Source organism: Ochotona curzoniae, unplaced genomic scaffold (genome assembly GCF_017591425.1).
Source record: "Ochotona curzoniae isolate NIBS_2020 unplaced genomic scaffold, NIBS_Ocur_1.0 contig_43, whole genome shotgun sequence".
Lineage (NCBI taxonomy): Eukaryota > Metazoa > Chordata > Mammalia > Lagomorpha > Ochotonidae > Ochotona > Ochotona curzoniae.
The window spans coordinates 11810872-11836545 of record NW_024466218.1 but is presented as its reverse complement, the minus strand read 5'-3'; the positions used below and the strand labels follow the sequence as shown (position 1 = coordinate 11836545).

Genomic DNA, 25674 nt, shown 5'->3' with positions numbered 1-25674 from the left:
ATTACTTTCAGCTCCGTTAAAACAACTAAGACTCTAGAAACAAACATGAATTAGAAATCCTAAATAAGATGGCTTCCTTAAGTCATACTGAACTCCTGAAATCATATTTCACCCATGATTAATTGGCACAGCATTGAAATTTTTTAGGCAATTTTTTTTTGTTTTTGCTAGTAAGATTATGCCTCCCCATTTTAGGAAACTGGAAAAATGAGGAAGAGTAAAACAAAAATAATTCATAAGCCCTACCATAATGAATCCTATTATAGTGCTGATATATTCTCTGCTATTTCTTTCATGCCATATATGAATGAACAGACTATCGTCAGGTTGTAGAACAGTCTACCTGAAATGATGTAAGCTAAAAAAATGTAAAACATCAATTAATGAGTATTATACTATATCTAATACACGTGTGATCTAGAAAACTCATCCTATACAACAGTCAAATAGCACTCAGAAAAATTTCAATGCCAAGTATTTAAAAATTGTAAGTTTTCTGAAAGTCCTTGAACATATCCCTGACATAAAAAAATAATTTTTGGAAAATAACATGCTCATATTCTATATAATATCAACACTGGAGTTAGTAAAAGTCAGAGATCATTTTTAAATAATGTCTATTAATCCCATGATCATTTTACATTGCTGCAGAATATTAGGCCAATTTAATAAGATATGATAATAAGAGCGGTAGGACACAAATATCTAATATTGTCATTGCAAGTAATATCAGACAATAAAAAAATGGACATGGAATTTGTAACGAGAAGATTAATCTTTTTGTTACAAATTATAAAATTACCACATTTTTATCCTAATGAGAAATATGTATGTAAAAGAAAAGGTCTGACATCAAAATATAAACTAAACAGCTTATGATGACGAATGACTCAGGATTACATTATTTCCTGCTTAAACAGTTCACACAAGCTGGTAAGAGAATATTGAATGCCAACAGAAAAAAGGCAAAAGCATTTCATAAGAGATGACAAGCTAATTTATGGTAACATATAAAGCTGTCCATTCTCACTATAATAAAAGAAATGCTTATTAAAACAATGAGGAAACATTTTCATTCTAAGCAGCAAAAGACATGTAAAAGAAATGATTAGGTTTCCAAGACGTGAGAAGTTCAGCAAGCCAGCTCATGCCCCACTGGGGGCACGGCAAACTGCTCGAAAGCCTGTAAGGAGGCTATTCAGTGCCACTGTTTAGAAAAGCACCCCATGTTTCCTGTGTGCCAAGTTCCAGGCAGGGACTTTAGTGGCTGTTCAACAGCATCCCTGTGCTGTTTTAACTCTGTGAAACCCCCAACATGATCCTAGAGTAACTGCAGCTCTCAGAGACAAGGTAATGTGCCCCCCACCACTCCCATCTCCCTCCTTCCCAAGGCAGACCGGCTCCTGCACGGCCACGCTCAGAGTGTGCAAGTCCTAAGTGCTCCCAGGCACTGGGATCTGGTAGCCCATCCCAGGCAAATAACCCTGTTTTTTCAATTTTTGTTTTAAAAAGCAGTAGTGTTGGTATCTGGCATAGTAGGTTATGTTGCAGCCTGAAACACCAGCATTCCACAGGCACTGGGTTCGAGTCCTAGTTATTCCACCTTCAACCCAGCTCCCTGCTAATGTATCTGAGAAAGCAGCAGATGATGACCCAAGTATGTGTACCCCTGTCACCCATGTGGGAGACTGGATGGAGTTCCAGGCTACCAACTTCAGCCTGGCCCAGTCCTAGCCATTGCAACCATGTGCAGAGATAATCACTAAATGGAAAATCCCTCTTTCTCTGTGTGTGTACGTGTGTGCGTAACTCAGCCTTCTCAATCAAATAATAATTTAAAAAAAAAACAAGCAAAAATGTCACTCAAGCATCATTTACAATATCAAAATAACTAAAAACTAAATAAGTCACAATTCTAGAATTCAGTGTACATAGCAATTTACCAGTTATATCCTAACCTGCAAAGTGTTTCTGATGGAATAATTTGATAGCCAATAAACAGTTATCAATATCACATAATTCAGATAAACGCATAACTCTCCCCTGATAAAAGGAAACATGGATTATGACTGGGAATGTCCCCTGCATGTCACCCTCCCCTACTTGTTCTGTTTCCTCAATTTTTAGGTATAAGCATCTGCCACTTCTGTAACAGGAAGGCAAGCAAATCCATAAAACAAAAGACTGTAGAACATCAGGTGTTAGATGCTTCTACCTTCAGAATTTAATGAACCTACCTTCTCTCCTTCAGAAAGATTCAGGCCCCAATTCACAGAAAGTTCCAAGAATTCGACACATTTAGCCCCATTTCTTTACTCTTCTTCCCTCCTCCCCACCCCCACAACCCCACAGCACACTGGCAGACAGCCGGGGAAGGGGAACTGGCTGTATAGTCCTTTCTCCTGCCTGATTTCCCGTCCTGAAGAAGCCAGTGGCTGAGTTGCACGCCTGCCTCCAGCTCAGCCTAACACAGAGCAGGGAGATGAGTTTGAACTCCTCCAGCCCCAAGCAGGTGCAGCCCGTGCAAAGGGCTCTCCTCCTAAGGGCCGGAAGTGAGCAGTGACGATCCCCACTCCAACCATTCAGCTTTCAGAGTCAGCCTGATCGGTTTCCCTCGAAGAGCCTTGAACTTGAGACATAGGAAGCGTATGTCACCAGAAGGTAATTCAAGTGTCTGACCACACCCATACCGATACATGACAGAGGCTTTCTCAGATTTTGTGTATTTTAGAGCTTAGGAATCCTACTAGTAAAACCCAGTCCAGACACAAGATGGCGCAAATGAGATTCAAGTCAGTGAAGACTCAACTTCAACAGGAAAAATCACTAGCGAAAATGTGGGCCTCACAACAAACAAGTAGAAATAAAAAGCAAAACGTAACAGTGGATGCTCTTGCAATACATGTGCCTGGAGTGCAGAAGCCACCAGAGTCACTGAGCTGTGTTATCCGGCAGGATGAGGAGAACAGGCAGGGCAGTACCACGGGTCCACAGAGGCTGCCCAAGGCTGTCTACTGCTGTGACAATAAGGGACTTGCCTAAGACATCTATTTTGTCTCTACTTCTTTATCTGAAAAGATAACTGAGTAGGAGGGGTGTCTGGCTTATCTTTTAAGAGGTACTCAAGACTGCTCTATCTCATGTCAGCTGTCTGCTAACACAAACCTTGGGAAGCAACAGAAATGAAGCCAACTAACGCCTTGCTGCCCTTGTAGGAGCCCTAGATTGAATTCGCTACTTGCTACTGTGCCAATGCTCCTTGCTGCTTGCTACCCAGAGCCAATGTGGGCAGCTAGGGTGTGACCCAACAGGTGAGACATTGCAACGGACTGAGTTGCAGCAGAGTCGGACTCACTGCAGATGCTCAGGAAGTATTTGTGTTCAAGCGTAAGTGCTCAGTAACAGAGGACATGCTGAACAGCACACCAAGACCTCAACATGTGAGCAAGGCCTGTGGGCTAGCCTTGCTGAACTGCTGGGAACCACACAACATGGAAGAACTCCTTGCCTGACTCGAAGTCATAAACCAAGAATTTCATTTTTTTACATCGAATTACAAGGTCTGCTTTGAGATGATTTTTTACATGTGCATGAGTTGACGTTTTTTTTTTTTTTCATATAGATGTCCAACTGGCCTAAGACCATTTGATGAGACTCCCTTTTCTCTATCTCACTGCTTTTGCAAATTTTCCAAAACACATAGGTTTATTTCTGATTGTGTATGGGTGGTTTTATTTCTTTCCATTCATATATTCTGTTGCCACTAATACAAGTTATTATCACAGCTTTGTAATAAGTCTTAAAATCAGGTAGGAGGAGTCCTTTTGCGTAAGTGTCTGTTGTTCTTGTTCTTTTGCCTTTCCAAATAAATTCTGGAAGCAGCTTGTCCAAACCAGTAACAGCAGCAAAAATCTTTCTGAAAATATGGGAATTGTGTTAGCCCACAGATAAACCTTGGGAGAACTGAAATGTTTAGTATGTTGACTCTTCCACCCCACAAACCTACTATGTCTCATTTATTTAGATCATCTGTTATCAGCGCTTTATGGTTTCCAGCTACAAAGCCTGTACATAGTTGCCTGGTTTGGTTTCTGCTGAATTCCTAAGCAATTTTCATTCTTTGGAGCTACTGAAAATAACCTTTTGAGAAATTTCCCAATCATTTATTACTTATATATAGAAATGAAGTAGACTTTTGCATATTGATTACATATCACTCTGTTAAATATCTTAATCCTAAGAGTATGATGAATTTGGTTTTTGTTTTTCTAGATTCTCTTGGGTATTCTCCATAGACGATTAACTCCATGCCTTATTGCATTGATTAGGACTTTGAGCATATCAGTCAAAGGTGTAGGCATGGTAGATACCCTGGCCTTGGCCTCAGTATCAGGAGGAAAGTATTTAGTCCTTCACCATTAATTATGACGCTGGTTCTAGGTTTTCTAAGTTGCCGCTGATTAGGGGGAGCACTCTCTTCCACCCATTTCCAGGGTCCTAACCGTTGTGATAGCGACCAGACAATGAATTTTGTCAAGCACTCGTTTCTATAGCTATTGATACTTTCTCTTCTTCCGATTTGTGAATGTGATGGGTTACACTGATTGAATTTCAAATACTGAATGAATCTTGCACCCCCTTTGGCTATGGTATACTATTCTTTCTATATCTTGCTGAATTCTATTTGGTAATATTTTATTGAGTGTTTTGCATCTTTGTTCATGATGACTATTGGTGTGTAGTATCTTGTCTGGTTTTCGTATCATGGTAATAAAAATAAAATGAGTTGGGAAATGTTCCCTTTCTTCTATTTTCTGAAAAAGATTGTGTAAAATTGAGTTTATGATTTAATTTTCTCTTTAAATGCTTGGAAGAATTCTCCTGGAAACCATCTGGGCTTGGCAATTCCTTTTTCTGAAGGTTATTAATTCCAAGTTACATTTGTTTAATAGATATAATCGTTACTGAAAAAGGCTAGTTAGGCTATCTAGTTTATCTTGGGTGGGTTTGGGTAGTTTGGTAATTCAAGGAATTGGTCCATTTCATCAAAGGTGTCGATTTTATGCGCTTAAGATTCTGTTACTGTTTAATATTTTCAGGATCTTGTTTCCTTTCATTTGAAATATCGGCAATTAGTAAAATCTTTTTGTGATCCTTCTTGATTGATTTTATTTCTTAAAAAAAAATATTCAAGCTCGGGCCTAGCACAATGGCCTAGCAGCTAAAGTCCTCGCCTTGAATGCGACGGGATCCCATACGGGCACTGGTTCTAATCGTGGTGGCCCCGCTTCCCTTCCAGCTCCCTGCTTATGGCCTGGGAAAGCAGTGGAGGACAGCCTAAAGCATTGGGACCTGAACCCGCGTAGGAGACCTTAGAAAGTTCCTGGCTCCTGGCATCAGAACAGCACAGCACCAGCCATTGCGGTCACTTGGGAAGTGAATCATTGGACAGAAGATCTTCCTCCCTCTCTCTCCTCCTCTCTCTATATATCTGACTTTGCAATAAAAATAAGTCTTTAAAAAATTCAAGCTCATAAATTTGCACTATGGTTCTATTATTGCTTTCTTCCTACTTATCTGGATTTCCCTTCACTTACTTTCATTTAAGAGCTAGGATTTTGCATTACTGACTAGCACATTCCCTTATTTCCTAAACTAAGTAGGATCATCCATGAATGTCCCTCCATGCACTATTCCATCCATTTTTACATTTCTTTAGTTCAAAATAGTTTCCAATTTCCCTGATGATTCCTTTGCAATACATGGATTATTTGGAAGTGTGTTAATTTCCAAGTGTTTGGCCATAGTCCCGCTATCCTTGTGTTATTGATTTATAGCTTAATTCCATTATAGTCAGAAAATCTGTCGTATGATTTCAATTCCTTTAAATTTGTTATGGTGTGCTTTATGAGGCAGGATATGATCTATCTTGGTGGATGTTTTATGTGTCCTAGCGAAGGGTTCTGCTGTGGTCGGGTGGAGCCCTCTGAAAACACCCACTAGAAGCAGGTGACTGACAATGGCGCGACACCCTTGCTGATTTTCAGTCTGAGTTTATTGATTACTAACATAGGAACTTTCAAGTTTCCAGCTAGAAAAGAATTTTTACACTTGTTCTTTCAGTTCTGCCAGGTTCTACTTCATGAATTCTGAAGTTTTCTGAATACATTGGCCCTCTAGTCATTATAAAGTCTTCTTCATTCCTCATTCTCTTCTTTGTTCTATAAATCACTTTCACCTATATTAATGCCGCCACTCAACCTTCGTTTGATTGGTGTTTTCATCATTTTTCTTTCTGCATCCTTTTACTTTCAAGCTACCTATAGCATGATAATTACAAAGGGCTTCTTGTAGGCAGCATTTAAGTGAGTCTTGTTTTGCTTTTCCATCCCAATAATCTGTTAAGTATTATCATTAGGTAAGTCATATGTAATATAATTATTGATATGCTTGAATCAGCATACTGATGAGCTGGAATTTAGGCCTATCATTTCCAGTCTGTCACTGCCACTCAGGTAGTGACATGTTCATTTCTTCTTATTTGACTATTTCTAAATTTTCCTTGAGATCATTCTCTATCTCCCATTTCTTTGCTGAAGTCTTCCAGCTTGCTCTTCATTCCAATGATGTTCACCCTTATCGACTGAAGTGTTCATACAACAACTGTTTCAAGACTCTGACAAATCCAGTATCTACATCACCTTGGCTGGTGTCTGTCGATTTTTTCCCATGCAAGATGAGATTATTTGGTTTATTGTATGCCAAGTAATGTTGGCTTATATCCTGGATATTTTGAAAATTATGTTGTGAAACTCTGGGTTTTGTTTAAATGTTACATAAAATGTTAACATTTTTTTTCTTTAAGCAAGCAATTAACCTGATTCAGTTAAAGCGCCAAGTGCTGACCTGCCTTTGGTGGGCTGTCTCCAATGCCAGCTCAGGGTAAAAAGCCCACACTATACCATTTGGTCCTGTCCTGCATGGGCTTCAGCCAGGGCATGACCGGGGACCTAGGCAAGAGTCTTGTTTGGTTCTCAAGGTCTTTGCTGTGCTGCCTGGGGTCACTCCATACACACTCTGTGCTGAGCCCAGGGGTTCACACCAAATTTTCTGGGTCATGCTTCTGCCTTCTTCTTTCTCTATTATCTTCCAAATACCAGAGAAAGAAAGGAGCTCCATTTATTTAGCTCACTTGGTTATTTACTTTCTGTGACTGGATGCACATCCGGAGCCAAATAATAGGAGACCAAAAAAACCATAAATACAAGAGTTCACCCCCAACTCTCCAGGGACTGCAGCTCCTTGCACACTGGCAGGTTATGCCGCACTACCCGAGCTGTAGGTGCTGCAGATCCCCACTGCTCTTCTAGAACCCTCACAGCTCCTCTCATCGTGGGCGGGCCTGGGAGCAGGCCTGCAAGGGAACAGGAAAAAGAGGAGGAAATACATGCAACTCATTTTTTTTAAAAAAGATTTATTTATTTTCATTGGTGAGGCAGATTTACAGAGAGAAGAAGGGACAGAAAAAAAGATCATCCATCTGCTAGGTCATTCCCCAAAAGCCTGCAGCAGCCAGAACTGAGCCAATACAAAGCCAGGAGCCAGGAGCCTCTTACGGATCTTCCACATAGGTACAGTGTCCCAAAGTTTTTGGGCAATCCTCTGCTTCACCAGGCACACGCAGCTCCTTTTGCTTCCTACCCAACCCAGAGGCAGGTGGATCCCTCTAGAAACCTTTATGCGCACACCAATGCTCACCTCTAGGTTTCAGGCTGACTGAGTCCTGATGTGGAGACATTAGACTGAATAATGGAAACATGGTAGAAACATGGTCAGTTCTGTGCCACTTGGACCTCCAACTGTATGCTAGCATCTACTCTTCCAAGCTCCCAAAGAGCTGCTCTGTGTATCTTTTCTCTTCAGGTTTTATAGCCACATTAGGTGGAAGAGACATGGCTATGCAGACCTGAAACACCCCCTTACCGTCTTTCTAAAAATATAGCAACAATGTAGGTGGTAGTTAGGATTCTGGCCAACTCTACAGCCAGGGTTTACTCAGAACACTGCCCCTATCCCTAAGCCTAGGGCTTCTATTGCTTTCTTCTTCCCTTTTCCTTTTCTTTTGGCCCCTCTCCCTTCCTTCTAAATGCTGCAGGCATTTCACTTGATGGGACCTGTAAGAGCGAGCCTTGGGGCTGGTGCTGTGGTATACCCGTGAAGCCACCTGCCTGCAAAGCAGCGGTTGGGTCCCAGCTGCTCCACTTTGGATCCTGCTCTGTACTGATGCACCAGGGAAGACAGGAGAAGATGCAGCAAGTGCTTGGACACCCATTAGCCAAGAAGGAGACCTAGATGGAGCTCTGGGCTCTGAGTGCCTGTTTTTGGCCTAACCCAGTCCTGGTCACTATGGCCATTTGGGGAGGGAATCAATGAACAGAAGATCTCTCTCTCACTCTCCGTATAATTCTGCCTTTCAAGTAAATACATAAATCTTTATAAAGAAGAGGAGCCCTTGCATGGAGCACAGGCAGCCCTCGGGGGCCTTGCTGGCAGTAAGGGCACCCCCTCTCTGCTCATTTCAGAGGGTCCCAAGGGACCCTATGGACAGCTTGGAGCACATAGTCACCCAGGACACCTACCAGAGCTCAGCCGAGAGCCACAATTCCAAACAGTATTGGTGAGTTATGAGAGCAACTTAGGGAGTTCAAACCAGCAAAGTATATTCTTGAGTGCATAAAACAGAACGGAAAATAGCACTGGACTTATTAAGGGAGGATTTCTTATTTCTGTTCTGTTTATCTAAATACAAGAGTTTTGTTTTCCTATTAGACCCCAGTTTCCCCTGAGATGGGCCCTCCATTGACCTTCTCTTCCCCCACTTCTGCCGCAGCTCCAGCTTCCCTTGGCTCTTGGGATTCCAGCAATCACTGGTTCCGACTGCTCTCCTAACCTGGACTCGCTCCCTTTTCCCAATCCATACGTGATGTTGTTACCACCCAATTCCCCAAAGCCTTAAACGTGACAGCGGAAGCTGGGAAAAGTGCTGGCTCTCTCTGGTCTCAGGACTAGGCACCAAGCCTCCTTGGCCCACCTGCCAGTCTTTCTGCCTCCCGCCCAGCCTCTGTGAGCTCCTGCCTCTCTGAACCTTCTGCTCAGTGCTTTGGTTCCAGGCCTATCCATTTCCAATTAGTTACACATGCCTTGCATTTCATAGAAATCTTCACCTATAAAGCAGACAGTCGTCTGACAAACCAGAGCCAAGCTCGATTTTTAAGGAAGAAATTTCTTACACATTGGAGACGTGCAAGAATACAATCCCCAATCAGTCATTTGCCTGCTTGTTCATGTCCTCTCCTTTAGCCAACATACCAAACAGGCCATGGAAGGACTTGAATGGTAATCGCTTCCTGGCAGAGCCATCTGACTTTACAAAGAACTGCCTGCATCACCTTGAATAAACCCCTCATCCATTCTCTCCTTTTACTCTGACAGTGAAAGTAAGGTCACAGATAGTCTATGAACGGCAGAGAGATTCAAGAGCAGCAGTACCTTCTTTTCCCAATATTTATTACTTATTGGAAAAGCCAGTGGGGGTTGTATGAACATGAACACCTCAACCCTTTTGCCTACTCCTCAAATGGCTACAATACCCAGCTTTTAGTCCAAGCCAGTGACAGGTAAGTTCTACCCTACCCAAATCTCCTACAAGGTTGGCAGAAGACCAAGTAACTAGGCCATCATGACTGTCTGCATCAGCAGGAACCTGAACCAAAAGTGGAGTAGCCAGGACTTGAAGCAGGACTCCAATACGGAATGCTGATCTACCAAGCCGTGACCCACCTGAGTCACAATGCTTGGCCCAGCAATACCTTCCTAACGGAGTTGTGTAGTTCAGCCTAAGTATTTTTTTACTGCATTTTTATAAAAGCACTGTTACAGCCACAGACAAAGCACATCACACCCACAAGCCAGTCCATCCAATTAACTGGACAAGCTTGGTTGTATCACTAAGTACCCACTTGCATATTGGAGCCCATGGTCCCACTGTGAGAGAAGTGACTGCCCTGAGCAAATCTCAGCAGGTGCCCTTCCAGCAGGTCTTCCATCCCCTGTCTTACAGAAGCAGGACAAAGACTGAGTGTTCTCTAGCCATTTTATCAGCTTTTTTGCCACTTTAAAAAGTGCCTGGAAATAACTCCTATTTGTTTCCTCCAAAGGATAGGGAGGAAAAAATTCAATCAATGCTACGAAATTTTCACACAAAAAAGCAATCTCATCACCAGGATAGCACTAAGAGCCATGATCAGCAGGTTTGTTCTTGGAGGGTTCAGGGATGCTCCGAAGGCTGGATGGAGCCAGTTCTTCCTGGAGGCCAACACAAAATACTAAGACAGACTTCACTCTCTCTCACAGGGACAGAGTGCAGCTCTGGCGACGTTGCAACTCTGGAGAACTTTTTAAGCAAATTTCTCTCTGGAGAGCAGGATAACCCTGAAGCCTTATCTTCTGGCGAGGACTAATTCATCTTAAAGAAGAAATTTCAACCTCTCTCAACAAGATCATTCAAATTCCCTCTTCTGAACTCTGCCATGGATTTCTTGATCCCTAGATCCCTAATTTCCATTCTTCCTATTCCCTCCCCTCACCCTCCCCCCAAATCTGCAGTAACTATTGCAAAGAGGTTGATGAGGTTGACATTCTTGAAACTAAAGAAAGGCCTTGGAGTCCATGTTATTATTACGCTCTTCCACTTAATTGTCTGCCCCAAATAACAAGCCCTGGCCCAGTTTCCCCTAAGGGCGACTGTCAAAGAAATACTCTTTCAGCACTGATTACTGCATGAAAATTAAGGAGAATAAGCTGCCAGTTCTGGGCTGGAGACAAGAATGTAAGCAGCACAAAGAGCTCCAACAAGGTGTCAGCCCAGCCAGCTCCCTGCTGACACTCAGCAGCATTTGCATTGCAGATTTTCCAAAGTATTCTTAGGAAAAAAAAAAAATGACTAACCTTGGTCCACCCCAGAATGTCCATTTCCTAAAAAACAAACAAACAAACAAACAAAAACACCCAAGATAAAACGTACAATCATGGGGCTAAGAGCCAGCTTCATTGAGTAACAGGATCCTGGACTCTTATCTCTGGAACCCCCTTCTCTCCCAACAGCTTTACCCTCTGCCCTTGAATGCCACACAGAGGCCTGATTGATCGGCCTCTATTCATTCACCTTCCCACCAGCAGCCCAGTGGCCACACTAAAGGTGTACAAGGTGGCCTCCCCGGGCTCCCTATACAAAAATCACCCTGTCTGTAGGTCCCGGTGCCCACCCAGCCCTTTTCCTATTTTTACATGCTGCACCCCTTCCCCACCACCAGTTTTTAGATAAGAAAAAAAAAAATCAAAGAAATGAAGAAAAGGCTGAGAGAAACATAGGTTTTGAGCCGCCAGAAATTTTGGGCAGGATCTTAGTCTACACAGAGAAAAATAGCCATTTTCATGATCTGCTCTGCAATGATCCTTCAGCGCTTCTGTCCAAGAAATCTCTAAGGACACGCCCAGCTTCCCCCAGGCAGCTCAGTGCTAAAGCTGAAAGGGATCAGAAATGGACTCCCGGGAGGACAAGGAGGGTCTTGCTCAATACACCCTGCTGTTTCCATGGGGACGGAGACCTGGGGTGGTCCAGGGGCTTGACTAGGCAGAAGCAGCAGAGTGAGAACTCTCATGCAGAAGGCACTCACACAATGAGTCAGGACTGAGGGGTGCACTTGTCAACTGGGCGACAGCAAGCACAGACCAGAGACTTGGAAGGTGTCATTAAGGCTAAGACAAGCGCATGGAGCTTATCCACACTCCAGACCCGAGAAAGATCAGAGAGGTACCAGCCAGTGTAATCATAGAGGGTTCGATGGAGAAGGATAAGCGACATACTGTGAAGGAGGTGGCACATTTGCCTGGCAGCAGACAGATGTTAAGCCCAGGGAACCAGAGAAAAAAAGGTGTGGAAAGAAGGTTGTCCTGATGTCTGCTTGCAGGATAGGACATGTTAAGCTCAACTCCCAGGACGTGCACTCAAGGAGAAGTTGGTCTGTATGTTGCCCCCACCACTCCTACTTCTGAAAGCACCACATTGGAGCTGCTGTTTGAATACATGGGGTTCAAGCATTGCCTGTGACTGGCATCCCTTGTGTGTGCTGGTTCAGTAGTCCTGGCGGCTGCACTTCTAATTCAGTTCCCTGCTCGTGTGCCCGGAAAAGCAGCAGCAGATGGCCCAAGTCCTCGAGCTCCTGTCACCCACATGGGAGACCTGGAAGAAGTTCCAGGCTCCTGACTTCAGACTGGCCCAGTCCCAGCTTTTGCAGCTTTTGTTGGGGAATGAACGAACAAACAAAAGGGCTCCCTTTCTCAGTCCCCCTACCCATTTCTCTAACTCTCTCAAACAAATAAGCCTAAACAATAAAAATAAAAAAGGGCAAATTATCCCCACAGCAAAGAACCTCCACTTACACCTTGGCAAATGGAAAACAAATCCAACACGGGCGAGATGAGGCTGCTGGGATGAAGTGGTGCATGGGTAGAATCCACGGCTGATGGTCAGGCAGGTTTTGTTGGGGCTATGTCAATGACTGTCTCTGAACTTTGTATTACCTGGGAGTCATGGAGGTCTAACCAGAGACCTTCATAGCCACCTAGCTCCAAGCAGCCCAGCTCCAAAGTCTCATCTTTGCCCAACTTTCCTCCAAAGCCCTGTGGGGACGATGTAATATCAAGTATATGCCACTAGGGGGAGCGCTTCCACTAGGCAGTCCCAGGCTTCAGAGATGTGACTCCAGAGATCAGCCCTGTTAATACATAACTTAAATAAATGATACCTCTATCAAAATCAGATATGCACTGTGAGGGCATTATTTAAGGTAATTAAAATGTGTTCTAATGTATCAATTCTGTATTTCTATCTGTGGTTTCCATTCCTTTACAATGTGGTCTCTCTGGAAATCCTCCAAGTTATTAAACTTCCTAATTTACTACAATTCTACTAATTGCTGTGCATCTGCAGATAGAGATGCAAACCAGAGAACTTGCTTTGTCCTGCCATTGCCTGGTTGATGCCCAGTGTCCTGGGCAAGGACCCAGCCACAGAGGAGAACCCACCTTCCCACCTGCAGCACTGAATCCACCAAGCATGGGTATGGAACAACATTCCACAGGAGGGTTCCTGCACAGCAAGGAATATGCCCAGTGGCAGATGCCAGACCACCCCACGGACCAAAGACTGCTCCTGCTGGGACTCATTTCCTTCCAGGCTCCTCATGGCAGCCCCCTTCTCAGCATCTGCTGCTCACCAAAACCAAACTCAAGGACAAGCACAGGAAAACCCAAGTTCTCACATCCCAATAATTCACTTTCTGCCTCTCCAACGAGGTACAGATTAAGACAAAGGAGGGGACACAGGTGGCCTTCAACCCAGTCTGCTTCTCCCCTTCCCCAATAAGATTTCAAATAACTGAACATGGCTGGCAGCTGCCGTGCGCGCTCGTCAAGGTGTACAAGAGCTGCATGTTCGGATGGATACACTTTTACATTTTCAACCTTTACACACTGTTTGAAAATCCTGTCATGTCACATAATTTAAAAAAAATGTTTTTAAACACAACCACACAACCTTTTAGTTTCTTCTCAGAAGGCTTCAGCACCTTGTTGCAGTTCTCTACAATGGGACTTTTCAAAATGGAAGCTCTGGCACTGTAGTGATCTGCCACTTAACCCTAAATTCCTTTTAGCCATTAAAAGCTTAATCAAAGTTGTTAATAAAATCATTTTATGTAAAACAAATAGCTGACATCTGTCAAAGAATGTAACAGTTGAAGAACCAGAAACCTCCTTATTGTGATCAAAATGTGCCCTGCTAGTCTCATCTCCGCCAGCTCTAAACTGATCAGGGTTCAAAGGAGGAAGATAATGGAAACCATCGGGGAAAATTTCCTTTAAGAGAGAAAAGTGGTGATCAACCTACGGGTTAGGCACACCTATCCTGTTATCTACTTCCCAAAGTATGGAAGTACATATCGACACATTCCTATTATGGGCGTATTTAATGTGATTTCAAAATTCTATCAAGTTCATGCTGCAAACGTGGATGAACCTTGGAAAACATTATGCAGAGTGGAATAAACCAGACACAAACACTATGCAATATTTAGAAGTAAGCAAATAAATACCCAAGGGATCAAAAGGGGCTAGGTAAAGGAAAATGGGAGAATTAGTGCTTACTGCACATGGAATTTCTGTTTGGGATGATGGGAAGATAAAATTTTGGAAATGGCAGCATCTATGTGATCAATGCAATTAATGATTCAATGTACCACCAAATTGTACCGCCACAATAAACTAGATGGTTTACCACAGATTTTTACCCAAAATAAAAACATCAACATAGGGTCAATTAAATACTATCAGAAACACTACAGAGGGGTGGCCATTTGGAGTAGCGGTTAAGTTGCTAGTTAAGACGCCTACACCCCATAGCCAGGTTCAGGTCCCTACTCTTCGGCCCAGTCAAGCTTGCTGTGAATGCACTCCATGGGAGGCAGTAAGTCATCAAGAACTCAAGCAGTTGGGTCCCTGCCAGCTCTGCTAGGAGACCTGGGGTGGGTTCCTGGCTGCCCACTTCAGCGTGGTTCAGAACCCCAGGTGTGGCGGGCGTTTGGGGCGCAAGCTAGCAGTTGTGAGGACCGTGTTTCAGGTACATTCTATGCATTTTTTTTTTAAATCCACAACCTGACTAAACACCATCAGCCTCTCGTCCACAGCAGAGAACCATAGAAGCAACTAAGATAATGTTTCTGTCATCAAGTGACCAGGTGCCTTGGTGGAGCACGTGTCTCCAATGGTCCTGGAGGTGTTTTCTTTATGCACCAATAAACAGGACAGCAACCCAGCCTCCCAGTGCTGAGCCAGGCCACAACGCCGTGTGTCTACAGACTCCATCACCAGCCATCCTGCCTCCCTGGACAACCTGGTAAACTCCATCATATTTAATAGCCGCTTCCTGGCTGTTGTAATTACAGGTTTGCTAGGGCCGAATTGTTTTGCCAGCCTACTAGTCATTATCAGCTGTCAATGACTAGTGCCTTGTTTTCGTTTCCATAAATATGAGCATTTGGCATGTCATCAGCGACTGAAACTAAATACTTTCAGACCAAAACTTCACACTGGGAGGAAGAAACAAGACAATTAGCTCTCAGGTTCAGAAGTTCCTTCAGTATGACAGTGGCATATGGTCCTCCACAAGAAGTCCATATGTGGGAATACACTATGTCCAGGGCATTAAAATGTTAAAATGGCACAGGGTGGACAGTGGGAATGAAAGAACACATCAAAACACTCATAAAGGAGATGATGAGAAAAAGCTTGACAAAACACCATACAGACATATTTTGTTTGAAAGACAAATTCCTCAAAAAGCTGTTTTATAGACACACGCAGAAGACTAGGGAACCTTGATTAAATAAAAACTACCAGACACCTTTCCTATGGTCCAGTATTTTCAACACAGTGCACAGCCTGCAACAGCCTGAGTTAGCCTAAGCCCACTTTTCCTGACACTGATATAGCCCACCACCACCATCCCTTACCCCAGTCAAGCATGTAGCCACAGTGCCTGCTGGGCACAGCACTTACTGTGGCTGTTTGGCAGGAGCCAGGTGGGCCAAATGGATGGAGCACTGCTATGGTCAGGAACAGATGGTGACTAGAGCCCTGGCTCCACCACAGCCTTACAGGGAAGAAGCAAGAGGCAGGCCACAAGTGTTGCAAGCACAGGCTCAAAAGCAAAAGAAACTTGAATCGGAGGCCACCTCTCTCCAAACAACCTTGTGTGTGTGGTTTGACCTCTACTGCTTCAAATTCCTCCTCTTGAAGAGGAAAAAAAAAAACAGAAAGTAGAGGCTGGTGGTAGCAGTGATGCTCCTCATGGGGCTGCCATGAGAACCAAATGTGTGACAGCTACAAACTTCCACCTCTGACAAGTCCAGGCCACTTCAGGCAACGTCTAAGAGAAATAATACAATGAGGGTGTACAGTTACTTCTCAGAAACACTTCATTCATGTGGTTTCTACATGCACCAACACTCTCAACAGTTCTCACTCTTGAATTCTGAACTCTCTGGGGCAGATCCTAACTTCAAGGGAGCTTTCAGGCCTTGTAACAGGCCCTGCTGGGTCAGATGGAAAACCTGGTGTCAAACAGCTTTGAAAAGAAATGAACAACGGTGAACAAATTTCCTTGAAAAACTTAAGCAATGTGTATTCCTTTTTTCACATTATCTCAGCCACCCTGCAAGCAGCACACGCATTGTAGTTGTTCAGCATTACAATGAGTGAAGTTAGTTGTGTGTGGTGTCTGACTTCGGGGGAGAGGGGGAGCCCAAGAAGGACCAGGTCTTGGAAAACATGCCTCAGGCTCAGCATGGTAGCCTAGTGACTAAAGTCTTCACCTTGCACATGCCAGGATCCCATATAGGTGCCGGTTTGTATACCGGCTTCTCCACTTCCCATCCAGCTCCCTGTCTGTGGCCTGGGAGGGCACTCAGGATGACCCAGGACCTTGGGACCCTGCAACCACATAGGAAACCTGGAAGAAGCTCCTGGCTCCTGGTTTGAGATTGGCTCAGCTCTGGGCATTGCAGCCACTTGGGAAGTGAATCAGCAGTTGGAACATCTCTCTCTCTCCTCCTCTCTGTATATCTGACTTTGCAATAAGTAAGTAAATCTTTTTTTAAAAAGAAAATATGCCTCTCTGCAGCTTCTGGCAACTTCCTGCTTTGGGGAAACCATGCATAATGCATTCAGCCTTTTCCAGGGAATACACACCATACAGAAAGCTGGCGTTCAACTGTACATCCTTTGAGCGACCAATGTAAGCCCTTGCTCTGCAGCAGTGAGGCTAACAAGACCTGCACTTCAGATGCCTCTAGAAGCTTGGGAAGGATCCTTGCACTGTGTTCTCATCATCCTGTATTTCTATGCAATTTGCAAGAGGAAAGTAATTTAACAATCACTCAAGGCCATGGTTTCTGTCTTCTATCACATTCCATCACACTTTCCCTCTGGTCATGATAAGATGATAATGGTACCCAAAATAGACACACATCCTTAGGGAACAGAAACCTTACAGAAAGAGTTTTTTAAAAATCACTGAGCAGCTCTGTTGAAAATGATTACGTGTTCTTCCCAAGCAAGGTGTTGGAATGCAGAAGGGTACGGAGGAAGCAGAAGGTTGGGAAGGGGCTGCGGGCTGAATAACACACATAACTGGAAAACAACAATTGCATGCCAGTGGTAGCCTATTTGAAACTAGGAAAGGGCAGAGTTCATCTATTTCAACAGCTTCCTTTTGAGTGAAGGAACTGACAGGACAGCAGGTGCAGCTGCTCATCTTACTACTGCTCCTCTTTCAGCTCCACCAGGAGACCCAGTTGCAGAGTGAGGGAACCTGTGAGGACAAGCAATGCTGCTGTATAGTTGGTTGGAGGTGGTCTTTCTATAGTAACATCAGCAAAGGCTAAAACTATCGACCCCTTTCAGGCTTTTTGACATCATCCTGCCCTGAAATCAAGTCCCCCAAAATTACAACTTCAAAAAGCCATCAAGAAATGCTGGAAGTATGACAACCAAGTGCGGCCCCAGGAGAAGGTCAAGGAAGGCAATAATACTTCATATGTGCAGTAGACTGGTGATTTTTTTTAAAGATTTATTTATTTTTATTGCAAAGGCAGATATACAGAGATGAGGAGAGACAGAGACATCTTCTGTCTGATGGTTCACTCCCTAAACGAGCACAACGTCTGGAACTGAGCCAATCTGAAGCCAGGAGCGAGGAGCTCTTCCAGGTCTCCCATGCGGGTGCAGGGTCCCAAGGCTTTGGACTGCTTCCCCAGGCCGCAAGCAGGGAGCTGAATGGGAAGCAGGGCCGCTGGGATTAGAACCGGCGACCATATGGGATCCCAGCACATGCAAGGCGAGTACTTTAGCCACTAGGCTATCGCTTCGGGCCCTAGACTGGTGATTCTTCTGCACATGGGCAACAAAGGACAGCTTGCCAGAGGACACAGAGCCAACCCCTGAAATCAACACAGGGGCACGCGTGTGCCTAAGCGTAGGCAGGAAGCACTTCAGTTCAACAGTGATGTAACGCACATGAATTCAGCCTCAAGGGATCCAACAGGAAAATTCCAAGAGCATCATTACACAGTGAGCTGACGACGAAGGCATCACCTCTGACTCCTGCCAAAATAGACGATCAAATTCTAAGAGATTCCCTTAAGCACTAGATAACTAAGGCATTGCTACAGAGGAAGACCACGGAAGTTTTGACATTGTCATTTAAGTTTCAGTATTATCTGATGAATACAGCAATTTGGGATGTTTGGGATGTTTTTATTTTTTAAAACACATGGAAAAAACTAATACATACTGAAAGATATAGTCTGTCTTCTTTTAGAAGAGGTAGGATACGAGAGATTATGAAATCTAGTTCCATAAAACCTAACTGCCAGCCCCGTAACTTACAAATTTTCTCATACCTTTCTTCTCTACACACACACAAGTACAAGGGGAGGAGTGCAAGAGTGTTCACGACATCAATGCTTTAATACTACAAAACCAGAGGCAAACAGGAATACAGAACTTACAATGTTTCGGGATTAATATTTGTACAGCAGTTACCTATGGAAGAAGGTGAAAATGAAGCTAGAGAGTGCTATACTAAGGATACTTATCTATATTAATCCTTTCCTATTTTATATAAAAAGAAATTCACTTAAATACATAATCAACTGAGAGCTGAAAGACAAATCGACAGAGGTGGGGCGGGTAAGAGTGAGTGAGTATGAGAGAGAGAGATCCTTCAAGTTCTGATTTACTCTCCAAATGCCTGCAATAGCTAGTGCTGGGCCAAGGCAAAGTTAGGAGTCAGGAACTCTACTCCGATCTCTCTTGTGGATGGCAGGGACTCCAACACTTGGGCCACCACCTGCTGCCTTCCCAAGAACATTATCAGGAGGCTGTGTCAGAAGCAAATGAGCTGGAAATTGAACTGATACTCTCATACCAGATGCAAGCACCCCAAGTAATGACCACCTGCTCTGCCACAAGGTCCACCCCCATTCTGTTTCCACAGGCCATAGTACACCCACAGAGCTTTATCTTATTCACCTCTATTTCTCTTCATCTTTAACAATTTTAGTAAAATGAATAATCAGAAGAATATTTCAAAATTATAGACTCTAATGCGATGACAAACAACTTATTCATGAATTGTGCCATGTATTTGTGAATGGAGTCCCTGGACTCAATGACTAGTCACTGAATATTTTCCAAATTTGATGAAAAATATAAACCAACATATCTAAGAGGCTTGTTAATCAGAGGCAGAGGAAACATGAAGGAAATTTTTACTGATTCAGACCATAATCAGCTTGCTCAAGTCACCAACTAAAAATATAATGAAAAAGAAAGTAGGTACCAAGGGACCAAAGAATGACAGCACATTTCTTGTTGGTGACAATGCAAATAAGGGGGAAATGGAATGGCACAGCTAGAGCAACGAAACAATTAACTGTTAATCTAAACTTTTACATACAATGAAAATATACTAAAAGCATACAAATGATAAAGACCTTTCCAGAAACAGAAAGACGAAACAATTCATCAACAGAACTATACTATTAGAAAGTCTTGGGGAGTGGGGTGGTGGTCTATGAGAAATGGCACCAGAAGGAATTCAGACTCCACAAAAAAAAACAGAAGGCACTGAAAAAGAACAAATGTGTGGGTAAATGCATAAGGTTTATTATTCAGATACATTTAAAGGATGACTGACTGCTAAACAGAAAAGTCAGTGTTACATGAAGCTTATGACATCTGTTAACAGTGTGATGCCAGGCACAAAGACTAGAAGAGGAAAATGACATTTCCTCCAATGCTTCAGCAGCACAGCAACGCCCAAAGTACACCTAGACCCAGGGAGAGTCAACTGCACCCTCAGCAAGCTCAAAAAATAACCAAAGTTACAGTTATAAAAACTAAACAATGCAAATCATGCATAACAGTAGAAAAGGAAGAAAATGTCACAAGGTACAGAGGGAACAAATAAATAGTGAAATAACAAGATTACCCATATCATTTGTCACATTAAACATACACGATCTAAACACAGCAATTTAAAGTTCAACTTGAAGTAAAATCAACCTCACGATTCCTACAAAACATTTTCCATATGAATATAAAAATAATTTTTACAAATATCAGTGTTAATGCTAATCAAAAGGAAGTTGGAGTGATTTTTTTCAGTATTAGACAAAATATACCAGAGAAATGAATACTGCCAGAGATGAAGAATAGCACTTTCTAACACTAAAGGGCAGAATTGGTCAAGAAAAACGTACCCAAACATTTTTAACAGCAACACTAAAAGACCTGAAGCAAAATTTGACAGAACTAAAGGAGAAATACAAAACCTATAGTTACAGCTGAATACTTTTAATACTACTTCCAATAGTACTCAAAAGGACAAGACAGCCACTAGCCCTACAGAGCACCAGGACACAGCTGTCCAAATTGACCTGATACTTACAGAATACTCCAAAAAGCAGAAGCTACATCCTATTCAAGTGCCTCTGACCAAATCAAATTTTGACCAACAGAAATGTCTCAATAAGTTTAAAAGATTCAAGTCATATAAAGCATATCTTTATCCACAATTGAATTAATTTATAAACAAAGAAGAACTCTGCCAAATCTCCAAATATTTTTATAATTAGTAACACAGTTTTAAATAACCTCAGGGTTAAACAACAAACCAAAAAGGAAATTAGAAAGTATTTGAAATAAGTGAAACACAAAAACAACATTTCAAACAAATAACATACTGCAGAAAAAGCAGTACTTAGAAATGCTTGGCACTAAAAACCTCTATTACAAATGAAAACAGTTTCCCATCGGTGAATACAGCTCCCTCTAGAAGAAAATAGAAAAAGAAAAGCAAATTAAATCCACAGTAGACAGAAGCTATTAAGAAATAGCAGGGGGAAAAAAATCAATGAAATAAGGAAGACAGATAAAATAAACCTGGTTCACTAAAATTGACTCATCTTTAGCCAAACTGATTAAAAAAAAAAAGTGGGCGTAGGAGAATGATGGGGATTTGAGAGTGGGAAACACAATTACAAGGACCAGAAATGAGACTTATAACAACAAAGATCCTGGAGAATTTAAGAAGAAATTATGAACTTTCTGCCAAAATATTTAACAACTTTCATGAAATACACAGAAAGACGCAAATTAAGAGAAATCTCACTCAAGGACAAACAGACAACTTGAACAGACCAACATATACTAAAACAACTCAACTTGTGATTTAAGGTTTCCCAGAAAATTGGTCTTCAGACCCAAATGTCTGTGTTGGCGAAATCTACCACACATTTATGGATGAAATAATCTGTTCCCCACAAGCTCTTCCAGGCAACTGCAGAAGAGTAAATATTTCCCAGCTATTGCACTTGAGACCAGCACTACCACAATGCAGTCAGACATTATAGAAAGAAAACAGACTAGGCTTTTTTCAAAAACACAGGTGCAACCATAATAAACATTGCCAAATCAAGTTCAACAACACATAAAAAATGGAAATACATAACCGAGCCCAGTATCTCTGATTTAACAATATTCAAGGCAACTTTTGTAGCTCGTTGCATCAGCAAGCAAACCAAAAAGATGATCATTTCAAGGTGTGCAGAAAAAATCATTTTTAAAAAACCGAACACACATTCCACATACAAATTTACAGCAAACAGTTCCTGAACTTGATAAATGATCTGCCCAAAAGAAACCATCTACAGACACCAACCATCAAACTTAATAGTAAAGACTGTAAAGACTCCAGATGGGGAACACAATTGACATTCATTCTTACTACTTTAGCTCAACACTGATTAGCATGCAGCCACCACTATAAAGAAAAAAGCAATTTCATTTGGAAAGAAAAGGCAAAACTAGTTTCATTACCATGGACATGATCAACCTAGAAAACCCTATGGAATCTATGGGCAACCTAAAACTAGGAAGTTACTTTACTAAGTTTGTGCAATTCCAGATGCATAAACAGGATTCCAGGTGTATTTAAACAATGCAAATAAGCACTTAGAAACGAAAATTTTTTTCTTCAAAATCAACAATATGAAATACTTAGTGATAAAATACACAAAAGCCATGCAATGGTGCATATTGAAATCTAAAATTTATTGCTGAAAGAAATCCTTATGTTAATGGATTCAAATACTGTGAAACAAAGTCAGGGAGAAAGAGGGTGGGTGAAATTATTTTCTCTTTAAAATTTATTCACTTTTATTGGAAAGGCAGATTTGCAGAGAGAGAGGAGGAAAGACAGAAAGATCTTCCATCTCTAATTCTCCCCTAGAGTGACCTACAGATTCAATGCATTTGCAGTCATAATACAGCAGACCTTCTTTCATCTAGACCAAGTGTAAAGCACATTTGGGAATGCAAAGGACCAGGTACTGGTCCTTTGAAAGAGGACAAAAGCAGAAAACAATTAGACTTCTTATAAAACCACACTCCTCAAAGCAGACTGATGTTGGTGTCAGTTTAGAAACACAGCAGTATGGGCCAAGTGGCGTGGCCTAGCGGCTAAAGTCCTTGCCTTGAACGCACCAGGATCCCATATGGGCACTGGTTCTAATCCCGGTAGCTCCACTTCCCATCCAGCTCCTGCTTGTGGCCTGGGAAAGCAGTTGAGGATGGCCCAAAACGTTGGGACCCTGCACCCGTGTGGGATACCCAGAAGAAGTTCCTGGCTCCTGGCATAGCATCGGCCGTTGCGCTCACTTGGGGAGTGAATCATCGGACAGAAGATCTTCCTCTCTGTCTCTCCTCCTTTCTGTATTTCTGACTTTCCAATAAAAAAAAAATAGAAACACAGCAGTGGAACACAAAAGGGCCAAGTAGTACACACACGTGTGCACATGTGCACATCTATCCGATGTCTGTATGTAGGACAGCTGACTCTAACAGATACAGACACAGTCCAGGGCAGGAGAGTTTTTGCAACAAATGGTACCAGAAGAGTTGTTTATAAAAAATAACTTTGATCCACATTACATGAAATAAGTTACTCAAAATATGACATAAATTCAAAACCTAAAACTCTAAACCATCCAGAAGTCAAAAAAGAGGTATAAATCTTTGCGACTGGGAGTTAGGTCAGCATTTCTTAGACTTCAAACACATGGTCTACAAAAGAAAAAAGAATCCAAACTGGACTTCTAAGAAATTAAAACTGCCTACTCAGGAACACTGAAGAGTGAAGAATCAGGCCTGGTGCGGTAGCCTAGTGATTAAAGTCCCTGCTTTGCAAGTGCCAGGATCCCATATGGGCACCAGTTCTAATCCCAGCAGCCCAGCTTCCCATCCAGCTCCCTGCTTGTGGTCTGGAAAAGCAGATGAGGATGGCCCAAAACCTTGCGACCCTGCACCCATGTGGGAGACCCAGAAGTTCCGAGCTTCTGGTTTCAGATAGGCGCAGCTCCAGCTATTGTAGCTGCTTGGGGAGTGAATCAATGGACAGAAGATCTCCTCCTCCTCTCTGTATATCTGACTTGGCAATAAAAATAAAATAAATCTTAAAAAGAAGAGTAAAGAATTAAGCTACAATCTGGGAAAAACATTTACAAATCACATACTTGATAAAAGGCTTATAATTTAAACCCAGAACTCGCCAAACTGAATAATAAATAAATTTAAGTAGGGAACAAAATGAATCACAGATATAAAGAAACAGCTCAGTTTCAAAGTGACCAAGAGGGAAGCAGGCCTTCAGAACAGCAGTGAAGATGTCCACACCCCACTGAAGAGTGTCCGGGGCCAGTGCCTGGCTCTGACACCTGCTTCCACCTTCCCACCTGGGCGCACGTCATCAGGTCCCTGGCTCCCACACAGGACACAAGAACTGTGTTCGTAGTTCCTGGCTGCAGCCCTGGCTGCTACAGGGGTCTGAGGATGGAACTAGAAGAGGGGAATATTCTCACTTTCTCTCATTGCCCCCATCACCTTTCTCTCCAATTAAAAATAAAATAAAAATCAGCCAAAGACTCAAGTACTTCATACAGAGATAATAAATGGACGGCAGACAAGCACACAGAAAGGTGTTTTACATCATCAGTCACAAGGTCAGCACAAAGAATCTCAGTGAGCTACCCCATCACTCACCTGGCACTATGGCTAAAGTCAAACTGACTAATCATACTTACTACACAATAGGAAGAGGATGAATGGGACTCCTACATGCCGCATGCAGGGATATAAAACAGTGCCACTCCTTCAGATATGCTTGGAAATATTTTTAACAATTATACATATACCTTTTTGGTGATCCAACCATTCCATCTTCCATATTTGCCACAGAGAAATGTAACCATATTCTACCCAAATGCTTGGCACACAAATTTCATAATAACTAACTTGGCTAATCTAAAACTGAAAAACACCCGAATATTCATCAGCATGTGAACACATGAACTGTGCTATGTCCATACACCACAATGCTACTTGCAATAGACAGAACAAATCATCAAAAAGAGCATGCAGAGTGAAATAAACCCAATAATAAAGGAACATATACATGACCTAATTCAGATAACATTCTTAAAGCCAAACAAGCCCATGATGACAGCAAGTAGTTGAGTGACTGTCCAGGTGAGCAGGGTGGCACTGGTAAGGGAGGATGCCAAGGAATGAGGACTTTCTGGGGTGACAATGCATCAAAATGCTGGGCAATGGCTCCACCTATGTATACCCACAGCAAAGCACATCAAAGTCCTCAAAACTAAAGTATACGGATGCTGGCTCCTGGTTTTGGATTGGCTCAGTTTCAGTTGTTGCAGCCACTTGGGGAGTGAACCAGCGGATGAAGATCTGTTTTCCTTTCTCTGTAAATGCGCCTTTCCAATAAAAATTAAAAAGATATACATTATATATAATTTTAAATCAACAGTTAAGCACAAACATTGTGGTGTAGCAGGTATAGCCACTGACAAAAACAGTGGCATCCCACACAGGCAGCAGTCCATGTCTTGTTGCTCCATGTCTGATCCAGCTTCTTGCTGGTGATCCAGGAAAAACAGCAAAAGATGGCCCCAGTGCCTAGGCCCCTACCACACACATGGGAGACCTGCAAGAACTTTCTAGTTCCTGTCTTCATGCTGGCTCAGCCCTGGCACTGCAGTTATCTGGGGAAGAACCAACAAACAGAATCTCTGTCTCTGTAACTCAAATAAATAATCTTCAAAAAAAATCTGTCAATAACTGCACTTGATAAGAAACACTCAACAAGGGGCAAGCACAATGATTCTACAGGAAAATCTTCCTGCCTGCAGTGCCAACATCCTACATTGGTATCAGCTCAAATCCTGGCTGCTCCTTTTCCCATCCAGATCCCTGCTAATGGTATGGGAAAACAGCAAAGGATGGCCCAGGTCCTTGGGCCTTTGCACCAATGTGGGAGACCTGGAAGAAGCTCTCAGCTCCTGGCTTCAAATCAGTTCATACATGGTCATTGCAGCCATTCGGGGAGTGAACCAGTGGATAGAATCTCTCTCTCTCTCT

General features: G+C 42.6%; 1 protein-coding gene across 5 annotated transcripts in view; it reads right to left on the bottom strand.

The window, feature by feature from the left end:
• Positions 1–25674, bottom strand: part of FHOD3 (formin homology 2 domain containing 3) — a 431569-nt gene that overhangs the window by 174350 nt on the left and 231545 nt on the right. The gene's annotated exons all lie outside the window — the stretch shown is intronic.